The following is a 21,915-nucleotide window of genomic DNA, read 5'->3' on the forward strand; positions in this document are numbered from 1 at the left end:
GGCAAAAGGCTAAACAGTACAGTGTGTGTCCTATGCTACCTTAGCATAACACCATTAGATGAGTGTATTTGTGTGTGTATGTGTGTGTCAACAGTAGAAGACGTAGTTGTCTTGGTGGAATAATAATTTGCCAGGTGGGGCTCATAAAAAACAGCAGCACAGGGAGGTGGTGGGGAACCTGCCTTGACCTGTTCCCAACATGAAGGAAAGAAAAAAGAAATCATTGATGACTAGCTGCTAAAGCGGCAGTAGATCACACCTGCTGCGCTATGCAGCTTTGAAGCCCCCCCCCCCCCCCCCCCACCGAAATCTGCACTTGAGTGTTGATGTATTTTCAGTTCTGCGTGTGGGAAAGGGTTTCCAGTTGCATCCCGGGATGGGTTATTACATGTGGAGTTGGCAGTTTTTGAAGTTGAAGAAGAAAAAGGGGAAATCAAATGACATGATATGATTAACTTTGTCCCCTATTGTGGCTTTATCCACATAGGATGAATCGCTTTAGGGTTTATCAATAAACCGTGATCACATTTCAGATCATTCATTCATTCATTTTCTACCGCTTTTCCTCACGAGGGTTGCGGGGGTGCTGGAGCCTATCCCAGCTCTCTTCGGGCGTGAGGCGGGGTACACCCTGGACTGGTCACCAGCCAATCACAGGGCACATATAGACAAACAACCATTCACACTCACATTCATACCTATGGACAATTTGGAGTCGCCAATTAACCTAGCATGTTTTTGGAATGTTGGAGGAAACCGGAGTACCCGGCGAAAACCCACGCATGCACGGGGAGAACATGCAAACTCCACACAGAGATGGCCCAGGGTGGTATTGAACCCTGGTCTCCTAGCTGTGAGGTCTGTGCGCTAACCACGCGAACTACACACATTAAGGAGACATGTCTGTAACATTTTTTTTAGCAAGATTGATTGAAAAACATCAAGAAAATGTCTATGCAGGTGCAAGTGTGGGACTTTGGAACAAATTGGTCGTAACTCATTGACCGTTTGTTTTAGAGGTGTAACAGTTAATCAATGATTTATCAATTATCCAATTAATCTACAACTATTTTGGTTTTCAGTTTGTTTTGGATTTAAAACTGTAAATATTCTCTGATTTCAGCTCCTAAAATTTGGATATTTTCCTTCGCAGTTTTTGGCAAAATAAGATATTCGCACACATCAGCTTTGAAAACAGTGATCCCTCTTTTTTGATATGTTTCTGACCAAACCACAAACCATTCATGTTTGGTCTGTCTTGGGCCTAACTGATTACTCGACTAATCGAAACACCAAGCTTCAGATTAATTAATTCATTCATTTTCTACTGCTTTTTCCTCACGAGGGTCACGGGGGGTGCTGGAGCCTATCCCAGCTATCTTTGGGCGAGAGGCGGGGTACAACCTGGACTGGTCGCCAAACAATCACAGGGCATTTATAGACAAACAACCATTCACACTCACATTCATATCTATGGACAATTTAGAGTCGCCAATTAACCTAGCATGTCTTTGGAATGTGGGAGGAAACCGGAGTACCCGGAGAAAACGCACGCGTAAGGTGTGCGCGCTAACCACTCGTCCACCGTGCCGCCGCTTCAGATTAATTGATTAAGAAAATAATAGTTGCAGTCTTAATTTGTTTCAATGATTCTAAAACTAAGGATCTCTATATTACATAGTATATGGGAATATGTCTTCCAAAGCATTTTGGCCTTAACGTATCCAAAGACACGTTTGCATTGCAGAACTTCAGATGTTTCGTTGTACTTGCACTGGCTCTCAGTCATGGCAAGTAGATGTCTGTAAATGACCATGTTCTCTTGCGGTTTGACCAAGAAGACAAAAATATTGGACCATGTGTCTGTCCAGGAGTAATAATCATACCCCTCTACTGTTTGACAGCCTAAACGATGCTTTGCATGATTGGTTTTCCATTCACCCAGCGACCGCCCCGGTGAAGCTAGCATGCGCTGCTATCGGTGAAACCAAAAACTAATCATTATGGGTGTCCAATAAGGGTAATTTTCAACCTAAGCCCTGAACTTGAGGGATTACAAAGTGGCTAAATGACCGCCTCTGGGGATTAAATAAAAAGTATTGAGGCTTTCTCCTTAGGAGAATCAAACCGCTGGGAATGTTCAACCCCGGCTTGTCAGCGTTGGTGCTCCCAGCCAGTGCGCGCATCAAGGTTTATTCACAGAGCCCCTGCTGTGAGCATAGCATCGTCACATTAGTGTGGAATTACAGTTGACGTCAAGTGTTGCAAGTGTGTTAAAACACCCTGCAAATATTTTTTTTGTGTGCTTTAGCTGAAACTATTATGTTCAGACTACTCACGTCAAGCAATAAAACAAGCAAAAAGTGTCAGAGTAAGGGATTTGTTCTTAAATAAATGTGCAAAGGTCAGCATGTTTTTTTGGAGTGCATGGGCACAACATGCGGCATAACCCAGACATTAAATGCAATGGATAGCGCAAGAAGAATTAAGGACCGGATGGTGTTGATTATTTTTAGTGGTGGACCCGCTTTTAAGGCCTGCTAACCTTTCTCACCCAGGAATAGTGCAACACTGTACAGTGAGCGGTGTTTCATGCATGACAAGAAAGAGCTTCTTCTTGAAATAGCACCTATGAATCATAGGATCTCAGAGGCTCATATTAAAGCCCACAAGCAGCCCGCGACTCTGTGTCCTTTTACGACTGTGTGTTTTGCAATAATGCCATAGTGGGCTCAGTATCCGGGATGGAGGCTGCCGTTGATAATAAACAGGATATCACACGTTTGACCATAAGGTGATTTTGATGTGCAGATTCTGAGCATTTTACCGTATTCTATTTTCCAACAATTTGTTAAATAAATTTGTTGAGGTTCCACAATTGCTTGATGCTGGAATTTAGACAGAAAGCGCTTTTAGTAAGCTCTCAGTAGCGCTTAGCTTTTTGTACTTAGCTCAACTAGGAGCACACCCTTTGGTGTGTTTGTAGCTTCAATGCTAATGAGTTATATTTCTCCATACCTCACCACAACAGTGTGTTGTTGCAAGAAGTGCCACTGTGTACTTTAACCTGTTTTTATACATACACGTTGAACTGGTAGATGCCATATCACATGGGGTCTCAAACACACGGCCAAATGTGGCCCGCAGGACACTAGTTTGAGGCCCCCGCCTTGATATGAAAGTTTAATGTTAGTGCGGCCCGCGCAAGTTTGATATGGATTCTGTATGGTATCATGTACCCAGAAAAAATTATTACATTTCATTAATGTTCATGTTAAAGGTTAAATAACTGTTAATACTGTTAATTTTAATCTGAAAAAAATAATTTGTCTACCCACCAACTATATGTGGTTTCTTAAGTTTTTATTATTTGCCGTTTTATTATTATTATTATATTTACTTATTACTGATTGATTGATTTTCTTTATTCTTGATTTGTTTATTTATTTATCATCTTATTTTGTGTAGAAAAATAAGATATTTGACAACAGTGGAATGTTTTATCAGAGCTTTTCTTGTAGAAAATCGGAACCAAAGCAAAGTTTATTCATTTTTCCGTTTTTTTTTTTTTTTTTTTTTTGGAAAACCTGATGTGGCCCAGTCTCACCCAGACCCTAGCTCCAGTGGCCCCCAGGTAAATTGAGTTTGAGACCCCTGATGTAACAGTCAGGAGTGGGTCACAAACGTTAGTAACACTGGCATATGTATGCGGGCTACTTTGTGAGCTATTTTAGTAAGCATAGTGAGGCCTGATTTTTTTTAATTACAAAACTGTCTTTTGGGAAGTTGTGGGGCTATGCATACAAGCCGCTGTTTCCTTTTTTATTATTTCACATAAAAGCTATGTCAGCTATGCTCTTTAGGTTACCCCAACAAAGTAGGTGGCGTCTTCACTCATTTGTTTCACGGAACAGCGGCATGAATAGAGTGAGTCGATTTGTCATACGTACAGTTTGTTTGTCTCAGTGGGTGGAGGCGGGGCCGTTAGTGTACACACAGTAGAAATTAAGTAGTAGATTGCAATACATTGTCATGAAAGTCATGTTAAAATCTTGTTTTGTCTTGTTCCCGTGGACCCAATCTCGTGTATCATCATTTTGGGAAGGAGTATGTCATGGTCCAAGGCAAAATCCGCAGAGGAGCATTTTTTTAAATGTACTAGCTAAAGTCCGTGGATAATATCGCCGCTTAAAATGCACAAGTGTCTGCGGTGTACGGTTGCGAAGTTCGTTTCACTCTGGATGTTGGATACTGGGCTCTGTAGCTACAGCGGTAGTTCTCCCTCACTGTGCCCAGACTGCTGTGTCATGGTGTGGTGAGCTCACACGGGAAGTACTATGGACGTCAATAAGTTAGAATTGTGTTTGTAAAAAAAAAAACGTATTTGTTAAAAAAAAATAGCTATACATTCTAAATCACACCACAAATTGATCTATAGCCATGCAAAATGATTAGTCCTACCCTAATAGTATTTTGCACACCTATTTTTTTTATTACCAATTTTATCTGTCATTGGATGAAGGACCTGACTCACAGAGATTTGTGACAAAAAATGCTGTGTAATAAAAAAAAAGTACATTCAGTAATGAATGAAATGATGCGAAAGTCAACGTCAAAATGTACATCTCATTCACGGCTACCTTTGGCAAAAACATGATGAATGGACAATTTCAGTGTGTGTATGTTCTTCTTCGGTGACCCCCTCTCTTCCTTCTCAAAAACATCTGCCTGCTCTGCGAGCTTTCTTTTATCAGCAATGGACCAATGACGCTCTCTGATTTCAGCTGTGAGTTCAAACTACTTGAACTTTGTATGAGCAAGCACGAGCCAGAGCTGTCATCAGGCACTAGAAGTTAAGCATGTCAGTCACTCAGCGAGCGGTAGTCTCCCAAGTACGTTTCAGACTCTCATTAAAGGCTCAGTCGCACACACGCACAAAACTAATTTCACCAAAATATGTGCTCTCACCGTTAAAGAATTCCATGTTGAGGCTAGAATGGCCTTGTGTTTATACAACATCTCCTGCGTGTGTGATGGTGAATGAATCCCCCTCTCGTTAGTTAGTTAGTCCGCCAAAGTGTGCCAAACAACCTCAGCTCATTACGGGCGGTGCTGGTGGGCCCTCCAACTCCTGCTTGTCCTACAATGGACCGAACTTACTAGATCTGCTGTGATGACGACAGTCAGTACATGTGATGCATAAGTCAGTCAGTAATCTGGAATGTCTGAATCCAATGGTTACAAAGTAATGTACAAACAAAGGGACCCAGGTTACCCAGACCTCTGATCTAGAATGACCTTATGTATCCTCCATTTATCCTATGACTGCATGGACAGTGACTGCAAAGCCGGTCAGTGGCTGTGTGACGGAAAGCAAGACTTAAGCTGAAACACAAGCCACAATGCAGTGGAAGAATGCATGACTCAGGTCATTCTAAAATCGCGACTGTCAGCTCATTTTTTGGGGGCGGGGGAGAGGGGTCGTCCCCCCAAATAATGGAAGCCCCAATAAAACAGGGTGTGTTCGACTCCCCGACTCAATATTTCAGTGATTACACAGACATACCGAACAGCTTTATTTTACTACTACAGAAGTTTTCTGCTCATCTATAAATACATATAAATCACAAAAAAATAAATCAAATCAGTTTCCTTTATTTTTCATACACCACAGTACAAACTGTTTTTAATTTGAATTTGTCATGTTTGAGATGGTACAGCTTCAGTCACAAATATTTCCTCATTTGAAAAAAAAAAAACACGTTTTTGATTGAACTTGCTTGTCACCAAAGCTTGTTGTTGGCTAATTACTGCTCTGGGCTTCAGAACCTTCCCGCAAATATGCTGACTATTCTGAGTCATCAAGTTTAAGGAAAATCATTTGAAGCCTTCATTTGAAACTCGATGCCGCGACAGCCTTGTTTTTGACTCGGCGACACGTTCGCTCACCTGTGAACTTTGTAATTCTTTAGATGACTTTCCTTTTGTTTTTGTTTTGAGAAATGTATTAACCTTTAACCTGAAGCAAAGTGCAAAGCAGACACATTGTCTTTTGTCATTTGTCAGACTCGAGTGGAACAGTATCAACTGCAACTCACGGATTAACTACATTTTTTAAATCTTTACGTTAATTAAAACCATTTTGCGTTTACAAACAGATTGGCTCCCATTTGGTTGCTCGGTAAGGCTACTGCAGATCAAATTCAAATTTAGTTTTTTCTGGATGTGACCTGCATCTGATGCAACTGTTGTCTGAACATTCAGGTTACGTATATCCGATGTATAAGTAATCAAAAAGCGTGTTTTACCGTGTTTGGGGAAAGGTATGTCAAACATTCTTTGGCAATTTGATAATGACTTAAAAAAATCCGAAGTAGTTTACGTTAACCTGCCACCAATTCTTGTTCCAGCATCCACCCACACGCATCGGAACCAACGTCTCAAAATGCCGTAGCCAAAAGTATTAGGTATCAGGTTACACAAACAAAATATTTCACAATTGCGCTAGGATTGAGCCCACAAATTGGATCAATGTTTATTTTTGTGAACACACTGTACTCGTGTACTCCGTGTGACATGGTGTTTTGTAGCATACATGTCTTCCCGGACGTATTGCGTTCACATTACACAGAAATACAAGTCACATTATTTTGTACTGTGAACGACTACATGTAAAAATTTGTATTTGGAGCAAAACATCTGAATTCATTTTAGATGAACAGCTATGTTAGCATACAAGGTAGCTTCTAGACATATTTCACATCGTTTTTTACACAAGTTGGCATGAAACGGATATATTCTGTGCTTTGAAATCCTTGTTTTCCGAGAGCTTGTCACGGTGACCCACGCCAGGTTTTCAAACTGCTTCCTAATGTTATATTTCAGGTAATTTATGAGCACCAGTAGCACCCGCGTTGTCCCAGCAAAAACCCATGCAGCTATCCTGCTGTGGACCATGTGAAGTTTCACAAACGTATAGCGTGCAACCCAACAGCATCATCTGGTTTTCATTTAGCGTTCCTAACCGTCCATCATGTTGCTATCACACAAGAACAGAGACACACTCAAGTATCAAGTCCAAAGATGCCAAGCTAAATGTTATTTATTATTTATGGTTGTGTTGGCTGATCATTAACATGCGTTTGCCATTTTCATTGAGGTGTCTTTATTTTAGTTGTCCAGGCTGCGTAAAGCTTCTGTTGTGTCTTTTGAAGGGTCTTGATTAGTCTCCACGCATGAGTCACGTTGGGGAGTCTAGACTCCTTATGGATCAGCAAACATCCAGAGTGCAAACAAGGCAAGAAAGGGAATCTTGCAAGAACGAATTGTGAGTCCTTAGGTGACTGTCCTGATGATATCCTGATAGCTGCAAGTGATAAGACTGTTGAGTCAATACTAAGCGTAAGACATTTGTAAGCAAGTGAAACATGGTATGTTATTGTATTGAGGATTTCGGTTGCTTCAGGGCGCTTTTGGTTTCCTTTTAACAGGAAAAAAAGTACCTTGATGTCCAGTGTCTTACCCAATACTTTGTTTGTGGTAGCGGGGAAGCATGTAGGAGGCACAGCAAGGATGTTTTAGCAGTGGGCACTATGATAAAGACATTTCTAATAAATTCCTCTACCTAACTTTAGGTGTGCGAATTGGCCTTTTTCCTGTCAACCCAACTACCTCCTCCCTCCTCCTTCGTCTACTTGGCCCTGGAGTATTTTTGGAAGTTAATGAAAAGAAATCCGAACTGCCTACCCCCAGAAAGGCACGTCTGGGTCAGCTGGGTGGAAACTTGCGTTGCTAATGTTCTTAACATTGTCTGTGTGATCCCTGATTGTAAATGTGCGTGCGTTCGGTGAAGTGTACAGTGTAGGAATGTTGTGGGTTAGAGAAGGCGGGGAAAAGAGTTTGGGCTGCTGTGGACCTATCTTCACTAAAAGAGACAGGGGCGGGAGGGTTGGGGGATTCAGGAGAATATTTGGCATATTTGAGGAGCCATTCCAGTCTGGTTCAAGATGCATTCTTGCTGGAGATTTGTCCGAAGGTGAATGCTTTATTTTTTGTCGGTTTTGTGATGGTGCAGACTCCAGAAATGTTGGTTCCAGCAGGGGTTGCCCACCACCGAGCTGGGCCGAATCAGACCACAGAAAACATTAATAGACACGCACTGTTTTTGTAAAGAACTACGTATCACTACGAGTCAACTGTAAATGTATATCTGTTTTGGAAATACACTTCAACCTTGCTGATTGTCATTAATCCATTCCAAAATGTCTGACTCTAACCAAATTATTTTTTCTGTCAATTATTCCAAGTCCAAAAATGTTATTATTAAAACATGTTAATAGTTTTACATGCAGAAAACCATTCAAAATGCATCAATACATATAAATGGCAAATGCAATGGATAAATGAACAGTTGTACCTTCACTGAAGATGTTATTGCTGACAAAGACAAGATGTGGCAACAAGATCAACACGGACATCACTTTCACACAATGCTATTTTTCACCTCAAGTCACTGCTTTTCTCTTGATCATGGCTGCCAAAGAAAGTTGCAAGTGCCAGAATTTTGATAACGAAGGTGAGAAACAATATTGACTTTGAGAAATAACTCATGGCAAAACAGGAAGGTGGTGTCCATGTTGAGCTTGCTGCTCTATTGTGTCTTTGCCAACATCATGTCTTCAATAAAGGTAAAATTAACCTGACATTTTAGTTATCCTTTTAAATTTGTCATTTATATGTGTTTTGAATTGTTTTATGCATTTAAAACTATAAAAACATTGTGTGTTAAAATTTTGTGAGACGTGTGGCATAATTCAGCAAAGAACTAAGAGCTCTGTCGCTTTGTGTTGTGTGCGGGGAGAAGAACATTGTTCCATCATTTTGGATTAAAGCTAAAATGAAGTAAACTGAATTTTCAACAATGACATCAAAGAAGTTGTTTGCATTCTCATCCAATTAATTGCGTAAGACTAGATTTCTGTAAAAACATGCTGTGCTGGTCGCTCACGCACATCATACTGCACCATTATCAGCTCTCTCGAAAACAAACTTCAGTTCTAGTACACCTACAGTGACTCAGTATTCATGTTTGTTTTGTACAATGTTTATATTTGATGTTTTTGTTTCATGTCAGTATATACCTTTTTTCCCCTTCCACCGGTCCATAAATTAGCCGGGTTGAGGGCAACTGTCATAGACAGTTGTTTAATAGAAGACAAAAAATGAAAATAAACCCCTTGTACCACCTACACTGGCCCATCATGTTATGAACCTCTGCACCATCCATAAAAGGCAAAAATTTCGAACCGCAGTCCTTGGTTTTGTATGACTTGGACAGCGTCTTTTACTATTTGATTGTTTTTTTTATCGAGTGCTGTAACATGTCTCTTTCAACATCTCCTCCACGGCTATAGTTAGCGCTTCACTCCTCCAGGATTTATGAGGCTTCGGTCTGTTATTTGCAGTCAGATGGGCACTGACTGACGCGACAGCGGTTGGCAGGAGTTTGTTGTGGAAGTCAGATCCGGTTCAGGGCTCAGTGGAGGTGGGGTTCATCCAGAGGTTATGAATCAGTGCTTGGAGAAGAACACTTGGTTCTTAAGACATCTGAAGCTTGTTAATATTTTAGATTGTAAAAACGGAGAGCACTGAATTTCATTCACACACGTGTTTGCCAGTGAAAAATGATCCAAACTTTTTTGACACGTGATATCAAAGTACATGGTGGTGCTATGGTTTTGTCTGTCTTCAGTTGATATCAAAGAAACTTATAAAAGTGACTCCAAAGAGCTGTTTGTAGTATCCCAGCTTTTGTTGTTGTTTTCGCTAGTTTGTATTCAGCGTCTTGGACTATAACACAAAATATTTTCAAAGGCGCACATTTCCCCCATTCTGCTGTCCGGAAAAATCTCCAGCCACACGAAAGGGTTTAAAAAAAAAAAAATTAAAGTTAAAACAATCAACTGCAACTTGACTTGCTTTTGCATTATGATGATTCAGTTCATTGGCGACACGGCGGTCGAGTGGTTAGCGTGCAGACCTCACAGCTAGGAGACCAGCGTTCGATTCCACCCTCTGTGTGGAGTTTGCATGTTCTCCCCGTGCATTCGTGGGTTTTCTCCGGGTACTCCGGTTTCCTCCCACATTCCAAAAACATGCTAGGTTAATTGGCGACTCCAAATTGTCCATAGGTATGAATGTGAGTGTGAATGGTTGTTTGTCTATATGTGCCCTGTGATTGGCTGGCGACCAGTCCAGGGTGTACCCCGCATCTCGCCCGAAGACAGCTGGGATAGGCTCCAGCACCCCCGCGACACTTGTGAGAAAAAGCGGAAGAAAATGTATGAATGATATGAGCTTGCTCATATTATGTAGTTTTCTCTCCTTGTAATGCACGGAAAGGAAAATAAATTTGTGTGTATGTTTCATATTATGAACTTTCACTTGTTTAGAGGGGAACTGCACTTTTTGTGGAAATTTTTCACAATCCTTACATGAAACACAAGCATATTTCTTTCCCCTTTTGTGCATTCTCATGCGAGAAAACTAGTTAATATAGCCTGCTACCAACAGACATCACAGGAAATACCTAGTTTGTATTTTGTATGTTCCATTTATATAACTGACCTGTATATTAACCAAGCTACGGTGATATTATTGTTGTAGCAGCTAACATGAAAACAATTTTTTATCTTGCAAACTAATTGCTAGTCTTGGCGTCATTCAGACGGAAGAGCGGATACCTAGCTCCCGATTTTGCTACAAAGGCTCAACAAGATGCTCGTTTGCCATCAGCATATTTTACCCGAGGACTGGAGCACACGTCTTGTGCTGCAACACACAGCCATATAATGCACAGAAAAGGGAAGGAAATACAGTATGTGTTCATGTTTCACATAAGGAGGTTCCCATAGCTGACTTAATGCTTTGTTTTAGTTTGAACTAGTTTGTGCCTCTGCTGGTTGCAGCCAAGCGGTGCCCACTATTTTGCCTCATCACCTCCTTCAGGTTGTGACTTAATCAAAAGACACTTCCACACAATCAAGAAGTTCATAATGAGTAATTTATGGTAATTATTTTTGACATTGCCACATGGCCCCACTTTTGGAGGTATGTAACATGGCATGGAAGGAGGAATTCGGAACAGTCAAGGGGAGCTTCACCTATTCCATTCATAACAATTAATTGATTGTCAAATTTTTCAATTTTCCATTCCAGAAAATGCAATCCATCCCTAGGGTGGAAGTGTGTTTCCATTGCTATCCTGGGCTGGAAAATAGCACATTTGTGAGCTGGATATAGTGGTTAACTTTTCATACAATTTCCAACAAATTTCGGTTAAAAACATGTTGAGTTAATATGTGGTTGGAAAAGTCTAAATGGTCTATGCTTTATTAAAATATACATCAATCCACCCTATTATTTTCATTACATTTGGCTCAAGGATGACTCTCAGAACAGGGACCCTTATATGTCCTTCACAAATCAAGAATACAAGAGGGAGAAACACAAAAGACACACTCCTGCTTGACCTGTTCCAAGCCTACACAGGGCGGCTCTCAAAATAAAATTCCTTTCACAGATTATTTTACTTGTGATCAGCAAATATACATGTTCTCCGGGTGAGGAATGTTGGGACACCATGCTAACCTGGCTATGACTCACTTCCATGTTTCTTTAGTCCTGCGCTGCTTTGTCCTTACTGTTGTGTTAATTCCTGCGAGAATTCTTATTTGGTCAACTTTACACAATAAGTATGTTGCATCAAAAAAAAAAAAAAAAAGACAGCTATGTAAGTGTCTTTGAGGACTGTTTCCTCCAGCTAACAGTTTGTTTTGGACACTGGTGGAAATACTGACAAGACAGAGCCAAAACCACAACACAGAGGGTTCATCAATGGCTCAGAAGACAACAGCCTGAAGCATGAAGCATTGCAACAGTCTTCAAAACCGACGAGATAAAATGACTCATAACAGTCCACTTTCTGTATTTCTCCATGGGGTCATATATTAACGCGGCTGGATTTAGGAGTGGTTATCACTGGGCTGCAGATGATTGCAGACCATGACTTTTCGGCTATTTTCAGCACATTCCCCTCTCCGAGTTAGCCTCCTTTCTTCTTGTTATTTTTAATCATTACTTTATTGTGTTTTTCCCCATCTAAGGGTTGGTTTTCCCTTGAACATGCCATCACTGCCTTTTGAAGCGCATTCTTACAAAATAACCAGGCTAAATGAGGCTGAACATCATACTTGGCTATGGCAACATTGAATAAAGGTTTTGCTTTTTTTGTATTAGTGATTATTTGTGTGTGGTTAGCCACCAAGACTGGGCCGTTCCGTATATACGTTCAAACGTTTACTGTATCTAAACTGCAAAGATGACTGGGTGTTAATGTGAAAAGTCATTGTATACAGTGTTGTCTCGTTTATCGCAGGGCACAGGTTCCCAAAATGGCGTGAAATCTGCAAAGTAGGCTAGTTTGTTTACAATTATTATATATATATATATATTTTAAGGCTTTAGAACCCCTGACAATACACACATTATACACATTTCTGCATAAAAATTTTCCTCACATTTCTCTCTTGTTTAAACACCATTTAACACTATTTAAACACAATTATTGACCACAACAGTAAACGACAGGAGGAGACTGATTGGCAATGGCTTACAGCTAATCAGGATGCAGAACACAATGGGCGGGTTCTCCCTTGGCCAATAAGACCTGTGTGGCTCTATATTTAGCTAGCTCGTACAGGCACTAAACAGCTGCAAACATCAGTATACAACACCCTCTATTGGTAGCAGCAGTAAATACAACAACAGACGCATACAACATAGAACAAGTAAATGGCTCTAATACACCACGAGGACGCAGAACACTGCGTTTTCATACATTCCATTTTAACAGAATTTACTTTAAAGTAACTACGTTACTGAAAGTTACTTGACGAAGAAACTGCAACTCAAAACACATATATACAAGAATGGCAGTCTGGAGACAGGAAACTTTTGTCCTCAATGTCATCGTTTTTATAAACATAATGTTACTGTTCCTCTATGCGTATATACTTTGTTTTCAGTTTGGTAGAGGTGGTCAATCATCCCTCGTTCATGGCGGTTAATCGGTTCCGAACCTGATTGTGATAAATCGTAATAAATGTGATAAAAGTAAAATAGGATTCCTTATTCATAAATAAAATATTCTTGTAGTTAAGAACATCAAAAAACTGTTTATGATCTTCTAGATACAGTTTTTAACATTATTAAATCCTTCTTGACATTGAAATAAGCCCCCTATAGTCAGTCACTTTTACTGTCATATCACCCATACATAAAACATAATATAAACTCACACACTTTTCAGTGTTGCCAGGTCCGCTTATTATAAGCAACTTATATGGGCTTGTTTTTATGGAAATGTGCCGGCAAATTCCCAAGTTCCCTGATGTTTTCAAATACTTAGTTGCTTGAAAACACTAACACACAACCCAAAACCACGGTTTGTTTGATTTGATAAGGTTTACTGCAAAATCAGAGCAGAAATACTGCATAGATGAGCCGCATGTGGAAATCATTCAAATATGTATTTTGGAAAATCATAACTGGACAAATGTTTAGTAATTTTTTTCAGCATTCGCTAACCAGCGGTCATGGAGTGGAGCCGAGTAAACATGCTACAGTATACAGTGAGCAACAAGAAGCACAATTTGTACTAAAATCAAATGTAAAACACTGTTGGAACTGGACAATGCGAAATGTAGGCACTGACGAACTGAGGCTTTTTAGCTAGCAGCCTAAAAATAGTGCGTAAAATCTGTCTGAAATTTGGCTACGGATCTCAAACAGTGCAGTGAAACAATGAAGGACATACGTTACAGCAACAAAAATGTATTCATGCAAATTGATTGGGTGTAAGAATGCAATTCGACATCTTACAAGCATTATTTTCATTCTGTCTGATTTTGGGTTGTGCTGCTTTTCCATCATCTTCAACCTGAAGAACTGTGTACTACCTCATAGACTGCTGTTTCCTGAACAAAAAGCACCTAACTATTGACTTCATGTACTCATTAGTCAACATATTTTTTTGCGATTTAGTGCCCCCATCATCAGATAATATCAGTCTTACTGGTGTAGCTGGGATTGTGCATACATGTGGACAAATCAGTCGATCCCGGGAGAGCTACACTGAAATCCTATAACACTCCCAGGTCCCTGACTGGCTCATTTTGTGCACTGTGGAGCATTCTGGAATACCAGGCATATTTTATGATCCTACCTCAGCTCGGGTCCTCCCTTTCACAGAGCATCGGGGTTAGATTTTGTATGCATCAGTATGTCAGTATAAGGAAGCATAGCTTAGTTTGTCAGTTTATTCTCTTCCTGCAGCCTTGACAGGCGGTTATATACAACATGTTGTGTTTTGACTGCCTGGTCAAACACAAATACGAGTTAAAGCCTTCTGGTTCTTGTTTTCCACCTCAACTTTTTTTTTTTTTACTGCATTCTGTGCCTCAACAAGTGACAATGTAGGCAGTCATGTTAACAACCTAAGATTTATAGTGAATGTTATCCTGTACTTATGGGGGGGTATTTTCTCATTTGTCCTGTAGGCCTAATTAAAGGGTATAAATTAGCTCAAGCTGAATGTGTTCCACATGTACGACAATTAAGATAGCATGACTCATTTTTCGTTCATTAAACAGGCAGTTGCCTTCACCAGTATACTATATCAGAAAAAACTGCAGCCTCGGCTGTTAAATTTGATTTTTTTGACCATTTAATGTAGTCATTTGTGAAAACACAAAACATCTGCTGTAGTGTCAAAATAGGGCTGAAATGCGTCTTTCACGAGTCATCAGTGACTCGTATTCAATTCAAAAAATTATGCTACAGCATAAAAAATGCTGGAATTTTCCTATTTGCTGTTTTGTACATTTCACAAACGTTAAGTCAAGTTGCATACAAATGTTGGCATACTACCATGATTGTACAGACAATCTTTGGACTAATCCTTTATGTCCAACAATTCCAGATACTCGTTATAAAACTCACAACACCGAGTATTGAGTTAAGCTTTTTCCCCTGCTAATGTAGGACAGTATAAAACATTTGTCAGCCATGTTGTTATCGCATCAAAAACATTGTCATTTTACTCTTTGCGTGTTTGTATTTGGCACAAATTTTTGTCCAGAGCACCGTTCAATATATTTCTGCTCCACATTTGGGACAATTCAAAACATTTGTCAGACATTCTGCTGTAGCGAGCAAAGTGTTATTTTACATATTACAGGTCATCTTTTTTTTAAACAGCCACAGCACAAGTTTAGACGACTAATTTATTACAGAAAAGCATCTGCAGCATAGCTGGTGCTAATAATTTTCTTGTAATCATTCACTGTAGCCCTGCTTCTCATTTTGGGACAATTCAAGACATTTGTTAGATATTTGCTAGAGTGGTAGGCAGTTTATTGAAAAAACTGTGACCAAATTTTGGACGGTTATTGTGCCAAAATTTTGCATTTATAGTATTTTGGGTTTTACTGTATTATACTGTTTGATTACATAACAATTTTTATATGAAATGCCCATACCCTTTCAAGTACTCCTATTGTGCAATTTGTATCCTTTATAAACATGCAGAGTTGTATCAGTATTGGCAAATACTGATACAGCGGAACTAGGGCAGGGCGATATGGACGAAAACTCACGATATATTTAGGTAGAATATTGATATTTTTTCCATAAACAAAAGTCAAACCAAATACACGTGCAAAGTTTTATACAGCAACCTCTATACCGTCTTTTTCACTGTTCATTCCCGCTATGCAGCCTCTCCATATCCTTATCTCCATGGCAATATCCAATCGTGCGGTGTAGCGAAGGGGTGGCCAGCCCTAAGCGGAACCTTGGTTGCCATGTGCGCTGGTTATTTACGTCAAAAAACAGCTGAACTTTTCCCTCGGTTCAATTCCCAGCCAAGTGGTTAGCACGTTGGCCACAGGATAATCAGGATCAATCAAGACCTGGGTTCAAACCTCCGCTTGGGCATCAATGTATGGAGTTTGCATGTTCTCCCCGTGCATGCGTGGGATTTTTGCGGGGCCTCCGGTTTCCTCCCACATTCCAAAAACATGCCAGGTTAATTGGCGACTCCAAATTCTCCATAGCTGTGAATGTGAGTGTGAATGGTTGTTTGTCTATACGTTTGTGCCCAGTGATTGGCTGGTGACCAGTCCAGGGTGTACCCCTCTCGCTCGCGATCCTGACGAGGATAAGTGGCATAGAACATGAAAAGTGACTGGACCAAAGAAAGACCAAAGTTTGCATTGTGTTGGCATGATCTCAACGACCATAAGTCATTGTGGCCAGTCTATAACATCATCATGACTCTGTAGTTCTTTACCAACTAGCAAGTCCCTGCTGCAAAATAAACCACTAGGGAGCCAAAGAAAGTTACGAGAGCCAGCAGATGTGCCAACAGAAAGTGAGAAATACATTGAATTGAAGAAATAACTCATTGAAATAAACAAAGGTGGTGTTTATGTGGATCGCTGCTTGTCCTTCTTATCCACCCTGCTCTCAAGTTCCACGCAGGACTCCCTTCCTCCTCTTTTGAGGTGTGTATCGCGCTGAAGAATGCTGCTAAATTAGCGCTTTATCTCTTGTGGCGAGCGAGCCGCATCTGCACTCCCAGCAGCCATGCCAAGCATTTGAGACACAATTGACCTTAAAAGGAAACAATAGCAACCTATCAATTCTGCTCTGCCACTCAAAGAATGGCTCGCGCTCCCACATGGGCAGGGTCCGGCTCGACTACAACAACACAAGGAAGTGCTTCGCAGCTGAACTTTGATACTGCCTAGAACAGCAGTGCACCCAAAGAGACTTAAATCTGAAATATGAAGAAATTGCTCTCATTTTCTCTCATTGACATTTCCATAAAGTTGTGAAGATGCTTTTTTTAACTTACTATATCAGCATCCAAGTGGTTGCACAATGTAAAACCTTCCTGCTATGTTTACCGAGCGTCTGGTTGGAAAAAGACACCTCGATTTATAATGCTGAGGAATCCAGTCTGATGACGATAACAGTTTGGGTGGTACCATAGATGCTGATAAAAAAAATGTTTTATGGTTTGTTTTTCATAACTGTAACATGTAACTGACAAAAGCTGACGTTAGTGTTTCTCTTTTTTGTAAAAACAAAAACAAAAAACACATACTATATATTTAGTAAAGATATGGTGCTTACTAGTTTTCTTACTTTTTAATGCCACTATTTTGGTACAGTCGTCCCTTGTTTGTTGCGGTTATTTGGTCGTATAATTTAATTTCCAGGCGGCACGGTGATCTAGTGGTTGGCGCGCAGACCTCACAGCTAGGAGACCAGGGTTCAATTCCACCCTCGGCCATCTCTGTGTGGAGTTTGCATGTTCTCCTGTTTCCTCCCACATTCCAAAAACATGCTAGGTTAATTGGCGACTCCAAATTGTCCACAGGTATGAATGTGAGTGTGAATGGTTGTTTGTCTATATGTGCCCTGTGATTGGCTGGCGACCAGTCCAGGGTGTACCCCGCCTCACGCCCGAAGACAGCTGGGATAGGCTCCAGCACCCCCGTGAGGAAAAGCGGTAGAAAATAAATGAATTTAATTTCCACAAAGTACTATACAATATTAATAAACATAGAATATTTGTTTGACTTTCTAAATAGGACATTTTTAACATTATTAAAGACCTGTAGACCTCTGTAGTCACCTTTTTAGACTTGTATTGATCTTTGTTTACACCACATTGCGTAACACTAATGAGTTGGCTCCAGGATCTCACTCACACATTTCAAGGTTGGCAGGTATGCTGTTGTGGCAGTCCGACTACAAGATGCTAACACTGAGGTCGTCTCATGTCTCATCTGTCATTGGGTGAAAGCTAAAGGGAAGTAAATGTTGTATCTCTTGTAATGGCTCTGTGTGAAAGACACTCGTGAAGATGCAATAGCCTCTCTGCCTGAAGGAGTGCACTCCATTTGCGTGTCATTTTTAATGATAGATGGCAAAAACCACCATGTTAAATCATTATGGTTTATATTGCAGATTTGACCATGAGCCTTCCTCACATTTTGCCAGATTAGCACATTAAGGGGATTTCTATGTAATAAAGGGATATTCCTTGTCATGTATTACTGCTGGGTAAATATATAATTGTTTCCATCGAGGCGTGTTATGAGTGTGTGAAACCCTTGCCTGGTATTTGTGAAACTGGGAGAGCTTGAGGACTATAAGTCATTAGATATTAGGACAGGTTCTGCAGGTTCACAGTCAAGTTTGAGGAGGTGAATGGTTTTCTCCCTGACAGCTTGTAGTCACTCCACCTCACCACTGCCCCGGAATGCAAATAGCAACAGAAGAAGAAGGAGGAATGCAGTTGAGCACATTTCCTCCTTCTGTCTGCTACTTTCTAGACCTTCCTGTCTCTTGCCGTCCCCCCCCCCCACACTCCATTTCTGCGCTTGCTTTTTCTCACCCTCTGTCCCACCCTCGTCGTCCTCTCTCGCAAGGCATCCTGTCCGCAGTGTTTGACTTGAGCATTCCTTTCCTCTCGGAGCAGACAAAACAACCCCAGACCTCTCCGAGCTGAAACCCCCAGTGCGTGCACACACGCACATACACACTCTCTTTCCCTGCTGTTAATCACTCAGGAAATGGGTTCCCATACAAACAGGGCCCGCCTGGCCAGTGGAACCCCGGATGGAGTTTCAGGCCTTGAATGCTTCTCCAGCGGAGGAAATTGAAGGCAATCTGTCTCGTACCCCTTTCTTTCATTTTACCCTCATTTCCTCTTTTGTTTTATCCAATGGGATTCTGCGGTCACTGTGGATGCTTCCTCTTCTTCGCTACATTTGAATCCAAATATTTTGCTGTAAAACATTCACCTTCCAGTAAGGTTGCTTGTTGCCGTGTCCTCTGTTTCAGTCCAGTGTTGGGTTTGAACATCCATCCTTTTTCTATGCCGCTTACAAGAGTCAAAGGTATAATGAGTCCTATCTCAGCTAACTTTGGGCAAGAGGTGTGGTACACCCTGGAGTGGTTGTGGGTTAGAACAATGGTTGTCAGTCGTTTTCGGTCTTGCCACCTCCAATTCAAAATACTATTGGAAAAACTGATAGTGTCTATTTATTTATCTGTACTGCACAAACTTGAAACTGAAACCAATGAAATGCAACAAAATGGAGAGCATGTCTGCACTAAAATTGAAAGTCCTCGCTGCTTTGAACCCTCCCCCCGACAGTTAAGTAGCTTTTTTGCTAGCATTGTTGTTAGTCTTGTTTTAGCATTAGCATTCCAACTGTACAGATTGAGGAAACAACCTCTTCTTGATTTATCACTTTGTAACGCAGACTATTCAGACGACACCCACTTCGAGAAGTCGTAGTCCTCAGTCGGTACATACAGTTAAGCCTGCAACTAACGGTTGTTTTCTTACTTGATTAATCTGACACTTGTTTCGATTAAACACTAATCAGGCCCTAGAGCAGGGGTCAACAGCCCCCAGGTCCAGAGCGTCTTCAGCGTCCTTGTTATGGCTCCCTTCCCAATGCTCACACATCACTTTGAGACCTTTTTTCAAATGTTTGCAGCTTTAGGCTAAGAAAACTAATAAAAGGAGCGTCCAATAATTTAGTAAAAGTTGCAAAGACCTCTGCTAAGTGCATAGCATTTTATTTTCCTAAATAATTGAAAAGACGGTCATGCATTTTGTTTTTGTAGCACATCACTGACATGTCAGGATAAGAAGGATGATGATACACTTCGAATGATACATGTGCAGGAATAAATCTTTACAGCATGTTCAGACATGTTTAGGATATGATAGTTATATTGCATGTCAAAACAGATTTCAAGACAAATGTCTGTTAAAAGGCACAGCCAGCACTTGTTGTTGAGGCTTATTTTTACAATATTATTGAAACCAGCAATCCTCAGCTGGTGGTTTTGACCCAGATGTGAGTCCTATGACTGATTTTGATGGACCACAGGCCTTTTGTCTGGGCAAAAAATAATAATCTTGTACTTATAGCGGCGACAACGCTCTGTAGAGTTATTTTAAAGCTACTGTTATTGAAGAAAACCAACATTTGTTAGTATTTTGTGGTGAGCTTGAGTCACACAGGAAATGGTTAGAGACATATTCAGCTTGCTTTAAAGAAGTGCTCTTTATTTGAAAGCAGTGAGCAAAGAGGTCATTAACACAGACACTAATATACGTACGTACTTGCAAAACTGTACCCGTCTTTAGAAGTTATGCTGGGGAGCAAGGTATGCTGGGGAGCCTAACAGTTAAGAACCACTGATTTAAACTGTTTACTATGTCATCCCTAACTGTTGTCCTTGTCTAAACGGCAAACTAGACTGACTCACAGCACCTCTGCTGGTAGCACTCCATTTTACCTCTATTGCTTCAATAATCGCTTCAATTTGACTGTATAGTAATCGGAATGATCACAGATGGAATACATTTGTTGGATCAAAAGAGTTCTCCCCGGCAACTGACAGCCAAATAGTCTGTCTGAAAAAGAAAAGTTTTGGCTACAATTTTTGAAATATTTATCGACATGCTGTCTTGCTTTTGTTCTTACAGTGCGGAACATTTGGATGACATTTTGCATCCTCTTTTTTTTCATTTCCATGCAGGAAATTTGTGTGACAGCAACACAAATGTGGTGGTTTTGGGTATGAAAAACACTACTTTGCAAATTTGTTGAAGCCAGACACCACCTCCCCCCCAAAAAAGTAAACAAAAGTAGACTCTAATAATCTCTGTCACTTGCTTGATTCATATCAAGTGGTTTTTGGAGAGCGTCTCACAAAGCAGAGTGCCAATAAAAGGAAGACAAGTATTAAAGTCTGTGTAAGTAGCTTTTCTATTTGTCAAGTAAATCACCAATGCCAACAGTAATAACAAGGTGCTGCGTGTAATTGTGTTATATGCTGGCTCTCGTTTTTTTAAGCAGGTTTGTGACTTGGGTTGTAATGCTTGTAAATAAGGTCGTAGGGTGACTGCAAAGCATGACTCATCAGAAAGTAGCACATGAGTGTAACATGAGTGTGGAGCGGTGAGACATGATGAGAGCATGCAAGGAAAGGGGTGCTAAAATCAGTTAGTTATGCAAAGGACGGATTTCCATGGAATTTTATGGATAAGTGGAACATCTGCACAGCAAGGACTCAATACTGGTGCCCATTGGAAAAAAAACGTGCCCTTTCTTTTCCACATTTGGTACTTTTACAGAGGTCTTCCTCATCCACAAACACTTGCAGGGGTTCCAAACCTGGATGTATCCACATTTTTTTGGCTTCTGATCCTACTTTTTGATCTTTACTGATCCAATCCGGTATATATTATAATAATAATAATAATGCAATCAAAGTATTGCTGAATGTACTTTTTTATTACACAGCATGACCAACAATGATAGGCTCCAGCATTCCCGCGACCCTAGTGAGGATAAGCGGAATAGAAAATGGATGTATGGAAGCTAGTCACTTCAACACAATAGTGAGAGCGGTACTTCCCGTGCGAGCTCCCCGCAACATGACACAGCAGTCCGGGCACAGTGAGGGGGAGCTACCGCTGTAGCTATGCAGCCTAATATCCAACGTCCAAAGTGAGACCACAGTACACAACGGACATGTCTGCACGCTCGTTTTGCTGGTGGCGGGAGTTGAGCGGCAACCCGCTTTGAGGCGTATTATCTGGCTTAGTATCTTGGTGTGGCTCCTTGTTACGAACGTGACACAGAAACCAGATCGACCTGACCTTGTGAAGGAAGTCGATATTACCCGATCTTCCAAATATCACGGCTCGGCAGCCGACATCCCTACTGTCAAAATTTACATGACCGCTCAAAA

General features: G+C 40.7%; 1 protein-coding gene across 3 annotated transcripts in view; it reads left to right on the forward strand.

Moving 5' to 3' along the window:
* Positions 1-21,915, forward strand: part of luzp1 (leucine zipper protein 1) — a 51,037-nt gene that overhangs the window by 1,547 nt on the left and 27,575 nt on the right. The gene's annotated exons all lie outside the window — the stretch shown is intronic.

The sequence above is a fragment of the Doryrhamphus excisus genome, chromosome 13, assembly GCF_030265055.1.
Source record: "Doryrhamphus excisus isolate RoL2022-K1 chromosome 13, RoL_Dexc_1.0, whole genome shotgun sequence".
In the NCBI taxonomy this organism is placed as follows: domain Eukaryota; kingdom Metazoa; phylum Chordata; class Actinopteri; order Syngnathiformes; family Syngnathidae; genus Doryrhamphus; species Doryrhamphus excisus.